This window comes from Filicampus tigris, chromosome 19, assembly GCF_054856515.1.
Source record: "Filicampus tigris isolate MCC_2025a chromosome 19, RoL_Ftig_1.0, whole genome shotgun sequence".
NCBI classification, from domain to species: domain Eukaryota; kingdom Metazoa; phylum Chordata; class Actinopteri; order Syngnathiformes; family Syngnathidae; genus Filicampus; species Filicampus tigris.
Genome location: NC_141235.1, coordinates 14,800,938 through 14,810,000, shown reverse-complemented (window position 1 = coordinate 14,810,000; position 9,063 = coordinate 14,800,938). Strand labels below are relative to the sequence as shown.

Below are 9,063 nucleotides of genomic sequence, written 5' to 3'. Positions count from 1 at the left end.
CGAATGAAAAAGATGACGAACACATCCGAGACACCATCATAGAGATTCTGTCCAAGATTGCACCGCAGAAGGCTTCATCGATGGAGACCATGATTGACACCGTACATCACATTGGAAGAAGAGAGGAGGGAAAGCATTGTCAAGTCGTCATGCAGTTCACAATGAGACACTACAGGGATGTCCTCTGGAAGTTGTCCAATCACTGTAAAGTCTGCAAAGACTTGGGAATCCACTTCAAGCAAGATTTCTGCAAAGCTGAACGGGGAGGCTCGTGCTGTGGTACGGCCGATGATGGAGCAAGCCAGGGCTGCAGGGAAGAATGTGTACTTCAGAGGTCACGTGGGGTACAATAACGGCTACAGGGTTGCACCAAACTAGATTGTTGACATTATGCAACATGTTATGTGCCTTTCTCTCTCAGGTATTTGAACCTTCCTTTGGAGTCTAGAAAATGCGGTAAAATTCGTATCTTTTCAATGCTCAGTTTTGTGTCTACATTTTTATCTTAGATTTTTCAATTTGGATACAAAGTTTTTATAGCATATATTGCAGTTTAGTGAGAGTTTGGTAAATTTTCTACAGTTTAAATTTGAAGGTTATGCGTTAGATTGGGTTTCTAATTGTGTACTTGATTTGTTAATGTTTACTAAAGTATATGTTTACATGTTGAATTAATATTTAACAAGAACTATTTTACAAATGTTATTGTAATTAATAGTATTGTGTGTGGGCGATATACTACAGAGTTTAGTTTCAAACTAACGTTTACATCTCTTGTTATATTTCTCCTTTTTATGCCCTTTTTTAGTTCTAAGTTTTCATTTATTTCTCTTAGTGCTAGGGGTCTCAGAAATTCTATTAAAAGAAAATCAACATTTCTGTTTTGCAAAACTGAAAAAGCACAATGTGTTTTCCTACAAGAAACACATTCGAATGATATGGATGAAAAATTCTGGTTGAATCAGTGGGGAGACAAAATTGTATTTAGTCACGGCACAAATAAGTCGGCAGGTGTGGCTTTACTTTTGAACAACTTCCCTGGTAGAATTCTATCCACAAACAGGGACCCATTAGGTCACTGGTTAATTTGTGTCTTAGAAGCAAATAAAGATTTTCTAATTCTTGGAAACATCCTTAACCAAAACAAATAATGATTTCTGAAATTACTCAGTCCGTGAATGATCTTTACCAGAGATATCCTACTAAAAATTGTGTTTTTAGTGCGATTATAATATGGTTATGGATGAATGGCTTGATAGATTTCCTTCTAAATACCAAAGTCATTTTTATAATCCTGTTTTGTTTGATTTTTGCAGTGTGTTTAATCTGAAAGATGTCTGGCGCTTTGCTAATCCGGATTCCCAAATTTATACGTGGTTCTAACCTAATAGCTCAGTTAAATCCAGGGTTGATTTTTGGCTAATATCGGATATTGGCCCTGGATTTGAATCAGCAGTTTCAATTTCAGCTGCTCCTCTAACAGATCATAATATGATTACGCTTAGTTTTATATCTTCAAACACACATTTTAAAAAAAGGTTATTGGAAATTTAATTCAAATTTACTGAAAGATGAACCTTTCTGTCAAGAAGTAATTGATGCCATAAATGATGTGATTACAGACAATAATATTGAGATTTATAGAGGAAAATGGGAGTACTTGAAATATAAAGTACGCCAGATTTATATTGCAAAAAGTAAATAAGCAGAACTATTTAGAGAAAAGAACATGAAATCATCAAAGAAATAAATAATATCTGTAATAAACCTTCTATAAATGATGATAGCAGACAAAAACTTTTACTTTTGCAATCTTCATTAGATAACATTTACATATCTAAAGCCAAAGGAGCATATATTCGATCAAGAGCAAAATGGATAGAAGAAGGGGAAAGAAGCTCATCATACTTTGCAGGCTAGAAAAGAGAAGACAAGAACGGAATTCTATAAGGACCTTACTGATAGATGATCAAGAATGCACTGACCCAGACTTAATTTATAAAGAAATCTTTCAATTCTATAGTAAACTGTATTCATCCTCTTATTCATCCCAAGATGCAGATACATTCATTGCACATGTTAAGGGATGGATCCCCAGAATTGATGATTGTTTCAAAAATGTTTGTGAGGCGGACATTCGTATGGCAGAAATGGAAAAAGCTATGAAATGCTTAGCACTGGATAAATCGCCAGGATCAGATGGTCTAACAAGTCATTTTTATCGGCATTTTTGGGAACATCTTAAAAACCTCTGTTTACATATGTTAAGAGAAATATCTGAATCCCTTACTCTCCCAACTACTATGAAGCAAGGAATAATCACACCCATCCCTAAACTTGGAAAAGACCATAAAGTAATAGATAATTTTAGGCCTATAACATTACTCAATAATGATTATAAACTTTTAACTTATATATACGCAAACAGATTGAAATCTGGCATTACTCAAATTATGTCTTTATAAAAGGACGATGATTCATAATAATTTACGATTTGTGTTTGACTTAATTGAATACAATTATTTAATTGAAGAAGAGGGTGTTATTTTATTTTTAGATTTCTTTAAAGCATTTGACACGTTTGAATATCAATTCATATTCAGTACTTTAGAACTATTTGGTTTTGGAGAAAACTTCATTAACATAATTAAATTAATTTATAAGCAGTGTTGGGGGTAACGCGTTACAAAAGTAACGCAGTACAGTAATACATTACATTTAGGCAGTAACGACGTAATGTAATTTGTTACTCCGATTTTTTTTATTTTTTTTTTGTAATATTATTGCAGTTACAGAGACCGGTAATGTGTTTCCAAATTTCAGGACCTTAATGCATATGTTGACATAATTTAACAAGGAGGTCCGTTCATAACATCACTTAATGTTAAGTCATTACTTCCGGCAATACTTAAAGGAAAAGTTCTTGTCACACTTGGAACTTCACGTAACAATGTCAGTGCGCGTGTCAACTCTCCACCTAGCGATTTGCTTGTCTTTACACCATTGACTATATCTAAGAGGGCTGAGAAGTTATTGTTTGTGACAATAATCACTGTCACGGTTTCATAAAATAAAATGCAAATCATAGACACAAAATACAAGCAGGAACAAACCTAAGTAAAACAAAGCGAATAAACTGCAAAAAAATAAGTCACTGTGCTTTTTAGATATGATTTAATGAACTTAGTGCCATCAATTGCCATATGTAAAATGTTGTTATTTCTGATTGGCTGTTCACAATCAAAAGGCAAATCATCTGCCAGTGACAAATGACGTCACACTACAGAACCATCAATCGGACAAACTACAATAGACGCCATTATTAGAGTCTGATGCGCTCGTTTCTTATTTACCTTTTTTTTTTTCAAATCACCTCGAAACTTTGTCTCCATGTAGTAAAAGAAAATTAGAACTAACTTAACTTTCAATTATTATAAATAGAAAAAATAATAATGAAAAAGGAAAAAACATTTAGTCAGGTCAGTTTTGACTTCAATACATATTTTTGCTTTTATTACACATGCTCTGTCTGTGTGTCTGTCTATCTATCTATCTATCTATCTATCTATCCATCTATCCATCCATCCATCCATCCATTATCTCCCGCTTATCCGAAGTCGGGTCGCGGAGGCAGCAGCTTCAGCAGGAAAGCCCAGACTTCCCTCTCCCCAGCAACATCCTCCAGCTCTTCCGGAAGGATCCCAAGGCGTTCCCAGGCAAGCCGGGAGACATAGTCTCTCCAGCGTGTTCTGGGTCGTCCTCGGGGTCTCCTGCCGGTGGGACATGCCCGGAACACCTCACCAGGGAGGCGTCCAGGAGGCATCCTAATCAGATGCCCGAGCCACCTCAACTGGCTCCTCTCGACGCGGAGGAGCAGCGGCTCGACTCTGAGTCCCTCCCGGATGGCCGAACTTCTCACCCTATCTCTAAGGGAGAGCCCAGACACCCTGCGAAGGAAACCCATTTCGGCCGCTTGTATCCGAGATCTTGTTCTTTCGGTCATGACCCACAGCTCATGACCATAGGTGAGAGTAGGAACGTAGATCGACCGGTAAATTGAGAGCTTCGCCTTTCGGCTAAGCTCCTTCTTCACCACGACAGACCGATACCGATCTGATTATATGTTATGAATCACTATTATTTGTAAATGACAAATGGACTGTCATTTGTATAGCGCTTTTCTACCATTGTACTCTAAGCGCTTCACACTGTACCTCATCTACCTCCTGATGACGCAGCATCGGGAGCAACTGGGGTTTCAGTATCTTGCTCAAGGATACTTCAACATGGTCACGATGGCCGGGGATTGAACCCACAACCTGACGGTTGGGAAAGGACCACTCTACCACTGAGCCATGCCGCCCCCAGTGTGTAAATTAATTTGAGAATAATGATAATTTCATTTGTGGTTTATAGTCTGTGATTATTTATTTACTGGACAAAATATCAGTTCCAATATTTATATTTAAAAAATAAATCTTTTTGATACAAATATTGATAAACGGTAGTGATGTCCCACCACACCATAGAGTTGAAACATGTAATATTATAGACCACATTATATAGTTAAATATGCTCATAAGATCACTTTACCAGCTAGAGTATGGCAGCAAATTTTGCATTTTCCTTTTACGGTCTTGAAATCATTATTAAATAAATTAATCCCAGATTTTTGAAAAAGTAACTTAAACTTGAGTAACGCATTACTCTACAAATAGAGTAATATTGTAAAGAAACATATTACTTTCACATGCAATAACTAGTAATATGTAATATATTACATTTTGGAAGTAACTTGCCCAACACTGTTTATAAGGATACGAATAGTACTATCATTCTACCAAAAGGGGCATGTCCAAGATTCTCGATAAATAAAGGCATTAAACAAGGTTGCCCAATTTCTCCCTTACTCTTTATCGCAGCAGCAGAAATGCTATCAATTCTTATTAAAAATACAGAATTTGGAAAATTGACAGTACTCGGCAGACAGCTGGTGATTAGCCAGCTTGCTGATGATACAGCCATCTTCATGGAAAATAGTGACCAGGTCTCTAAAATTACCAAGACAATTGATTTTTTTTCTAAAGCATCTGGTTTAAAACTGATCCTTAAAAAATTCACTCTATTTCCAATTCATGACTCTCCTCTTAAAACAATAAATGATATTCCTGTCAAATCAATGGTTAAATATTTAGGCATGCACATTACTAAGGATAGTGACACTCTGAATAATCTCAATGTTTGGAACAATTTAGACAAATGTAAATCACTTTTAAATCTGTGGTCTCAAAGGGACATCTCTATCATTGGTCGAATTTTTATTACAAAAATGGAATGCCTATCCAGGTTCATTCACCCGGCCTATTCTCTGTCACTATCAAAAAAAGCAATTAAATCAATAAATCAGGCTAACTTTAATTACATTCGGAAGAGAAAAACACATTACATTAGAAGAGGTACGTTGGTTAAAGAGTATGAAGAAGGAGGTCTTAAAGCCATTGATATAGATTGTATTAACGGTACCATTAAAGTTAATTGGTTAAGATCTTTTTTGAAGAATGAAAACAGCTTGTGGTTTCATGTCCCAAATTATATTTTTGACCAATTAGGAGGTATTAACTTCCTCCTGAGATGTGACTTTGACATCAATAAACTTCCTATCAAATTGTCCACCTTCCACCATCAGGTTATACTTTACTGGAGAATGATTTATAAACACAATTTTAGTCCCCACAACACCCCATTATGGAATTGTAGATACATTTTGTTTAGAAAGAAATCATTGTTCTATCAGAACTTGTTAGAGAGAGGAATTTGGTCAGTGATGCACCTCTTGGATAATACTGGAAACATTTTACCCTTTGAGTTTTTCTGTAATAAGTATAACCTGATTGACAAAACGCAATATTATAATATTATCAAAGCAATTCCGCAATCTGTTGTTGTGATGTCTTATAATTTGTTTCAAAGTAAGGTGAAACCCTCACTACCTTTGCTTTTGGTGGATGGACACAATATCACGGATCCTAATATACCTAATGTCATAATCCGACAATTCTTTGTTAAAGAACTGTCCGTTCTCATCAAGCCGAATTTCAATTTTACATTTTTTATCCAAAAAAGAAGTTCAAAGTTTGAGACCATTTTTTTTTTTAAATTCCCCATTCCCCCCAAAGCAAAGGAAATTCATTATAAAATTATCAATAGGGTATACCCATCGTCTGAATTTTTAAGGAATCGCTTCAACTTGGACCACGACAACTGTGTATTCTGTGATGAAGACATTGAAACAACTGAACATCTATTTTATGACTGTAAATTTGTTAATGCCTTCTGGGAAGATTTGTATTACTGGTTGTGCCCTAAATTGCCCAATCTTTCTACTCTGTCAAAAGAAAATGTTTTGTATAGTATTTCTGTCAAAGAGTCAACCCATGACCTAATAATTAACACACTTTTAATTCTCGGAAAATATTTTATACATAAAAATAGATATATCAAATCTCAACCTATTTTTTTTTGTTTTTCATAAAGAACTGTGTCATTACTTTTCATCATTGAAATGTATGATAAAGAAAAATGCTGTGACATTGTGTAGATTAGTAGAGGAGCTGAACCTTGCTGAAAACCCCTAGCATGTCCCTTCCTTTCTTCTTTTATTTCTTTATTGGTTATTGGTTATTCTATTTATTTTAATTTTATGGTGGTGTTTTGTGACCCTTCTTGAGGCTTGTCTGTTACCTTTTTTTGTTTTATAATAACATTGTACTATGCCAATACGTTTTGTACATTTGAAGTTCAATAAAAAAAAAAAAACGTCTTCTTCACACGCTAATGCTTCCCCAATTGCGAATCTTGTGGCTACCTCGACGCTGGTGGTATGAAAAGGGAATAATAATTAATAAAAATAATAAATTGTAGCTGACCTTATGGTTAACTCTCGATCAATTATGCCACTTGACTCCTTTAATGATAAGTATGGAATACAATGTTCTTATACAGAATACAGAAATATATGTCGTGCTATTCCAGCCTCCTTAGCTCAACAAATTAAAAACACATTTTCATATTCAGATGTGAATATAACTTCATCAGAAATTCGAATTGTCCATTATAAAATTGGAAATAACAAAGTCATTCAAACGAGATTCAAAGAAATCTTATTTTTTGATCTAGTAAAAGCTACAAACATAAAAACTAGTGAAATAAATGTAAGAATTTCAAATAAACATTAAATTTAGGAAGTGGCCAATTCATCCAAAAACTAAAGAGCTGCAATTGAAGATTATCCATCATTACTATGCAGCTGCTGAGACTTTACGCAAGAGATTTTGGTTTGATGTGGAGCCATGTGTTTTTTGTCATACAAACAATGAGACTATTGAACATCTTATTTACTCATGTCCAGTAATCAAACTTTTTTGGAAATATTTGTTTGATTGGCTAAAAAACATTATCGTAAATATCACTCCCTTTAATAAAGAACAAATTATTTTATTCAAAGATTAAACGACCCCCCACCCCCCATTGTCAAATGTGATAAATATGATAATTATACTAGGTAAATACCATATTCACTCCAGCAAATGGAGAAATAAGTGCCCGTCCCTAAAATGTTTCCAAAATGAGTTGAACAAATATTTGCAATCTTTAATCCTAATGGTAGAAAAAAGTGAAAAGATAAAAGGTTTGGTGGAAACTGTAAAACAATATAATTTGTTTGAATGTGAAGTCTCAATGATTGTTAACCTCAAATTTCGTTTTGACTTTATTTTATGTTTTTAAACACTTAAAGCAATTTTTGTAAAATACATTTTTGAAAAAGCTTTGCAAATGTTCTTCTTCTGTTTCTAATGTTTCTCAAGACAATGTTTTCTGAAGAATGCCAGATGTTTTCATTTTCGAGAATGTATATAAATACAAGATTTATTTAAAAACAAAAAAAAAAGGCTACCTTGACACTCACTGGGACCTCGATGAGCGGAAGCTCGATGAGTGGAAGTATCTCTAGGCAGCTTTTTGTCTTCAAAATAAAGGTTCACATCGAAAGTTCCAGTTTGGTCGTCTCTTTAATAGCAAAATATAGTTCAATATAATCGTATATTTAAAGGTATATATGGTTTTAGGTTACAGCAATTCATGATTTGAAGGAAGGAATAAATTAGCTTGTATTAACTTGTTAATGGAAGGGAGTTTGTCAAATAAGCTTGGCCTTCTCTTTTTTGTAGGTTGTAATGTTAGATTTAATATATTCTTATTATGCTCAGCAGAATTCAACTGGTCTGGCAAGGCTAACTGAACATAATAGACTACTTGATTTACAGTGTCAGTGTGTGCCCCTAAATGTTCTACTGCTTTGCAATTTCTTGACATTAATGCATATAAGTACAGTACATATACAGTTGCCTAAAACAGGGACTGTGCAGAGAACATCAGGGGGCTTTGTAGTCTGGGTGGTGGACAACAATGCATAGAGTCAGACAAAACACTTTATTAAACCACAAACACACATCCACAGTTTGAGAACCCACAATCTTCTCCAAAAAACCTCAGATGTAGCATTGAGTTTCTCTTCGGGTTCCCTCTCATTTCAATGTTCTCCTCACTCATACCCCTTTCAATTTGTTGCCCTAGCAGTTCCTGTTCACTGCCAAAGACATATATGTGAGACATGATCGATAAATCATACATTAATAGTTCAAACATTTCCTAAGAAAAAATGTCAGTTAGTATTGTTCACCCTTCTATCTCTAGTCATATTGTGGTACTTTCTGCTTTGCTAAGTGTACCTTAAAGCGTGAATATATTTTTTTTAAAAAGCCACAACCAGAAATGTATTCTATAAGTATGTATGTATGACCTGTATATGACTTCATTTTCAAATATGTTTTTTTTTTAATGATTTTTGATTAGTGTAATGACATCACGTAAAATTGTTTTTATCTTTCTGTTGCATAGTTGCTGAGTCAAACAACACATTTTCAATGCAAAGGGGATGATGTAAAATAAGTGCCGTCAAATTTACCGCGTTAACGGGCAGTAATTAAATTTAGCAATTGATTG

General features: G+C 34.5%; 1 long non-coding RNA gene across 1 annotated transcript in view; it reads left to right on the top strand.

The window, feature by feature from the left end:
• The window catches only part of LOC147131707 (uncharacterized), a 7,470-nt gene extending 650 nt beyond the window's left edge, over positions 1 to 6,820 (top strand). The window contains exon 2 of the long non-coding RNA XR_015082417.1: positions 1 to 6,820. This exon is cut by the window's left edge and continues 71 nt beyond it. This is a non-coding gene — a long non-coding RNA (uncharacterized LOC147131707).
• The last annotated feature ends 2,243 nt before the right edge of the window (positions 6,821 to 9,063 follow it).